This window comes from Arachis ipaensis, chromosome B06 (genome assembly GCF_000816755.2).
Source record: "Arachis ipaensis cultivar K30076 chromosome B06, Araip1.1, whole genome shotgun sequence".
Taxonomy (NCBI): Eukaryota; Viridiplantae; Streptophyta; class Magnoliopsida; order Fabales; family Fabaceae; genus Arachis; species Arachis ipaensis.
Window position 1 is genome coordinate 132,884,950 of NC_029790.2, and position 757 is coordinate 132,885,706.

Sequence of the window (757 nt, forward strand, 5' to 3'; positions counted from 1 at the left end):
TTATGGCAGCCTGAGAACTCAGAAGTGAAAACGTGAAATGATGGCTCTAATAATCTTTCTGTTCTGCTGTCTCTAAATTGAAACCAGAATCAGAGTATCAATATGGTCAAATATTTACCCTTACTACTTTTCAGACTTCAATAATGTTGCAGTTCGTATAATTACTCTATCAGGCTCAGGTGGGTGTGAATTTCGTTCCCTTTTATTCTAGACTGCATTGATTTTGGTCTTTTTTTAGAAGAAAAAGTGTATATTTTATAAATAAAAATATTATTATTTTAATAATAGCAATAATAATATAATATCTTTAATCAACTGTGAATATACAAAATTTACGTGATAAATGCAATAAAATTATTTTTAGTAAAATTTTAAATTACTCTTCATTAATATATAATATATATAGTTCATATAGGGAAAAAGGGTTCTTAAGTTACAAATTTATAGCAGATAATAATTATGAAAATAGGGTATTTAACTTTCTTAAAATAGTAAGATTATACTTTGGCCAAATTTATTATTGACTCTGCAATAAGACCATTTTTTAAAATTTTATTTAAGACATTTTTAGTTTTTCTATTCTACACAATTGCCTTCTACATTGGCAAATTATTCTTTAATGCCAAGAGACTCATTCTAAATCCTAAATCAAATTCAGTTCAATTTGATCGGTCGAACTAAAAATTTGATCAAATCATTAATTTAGATTAAGTCATTATTTAAATTGAATAAATAATTAATTTAGTCAAATTTAGTT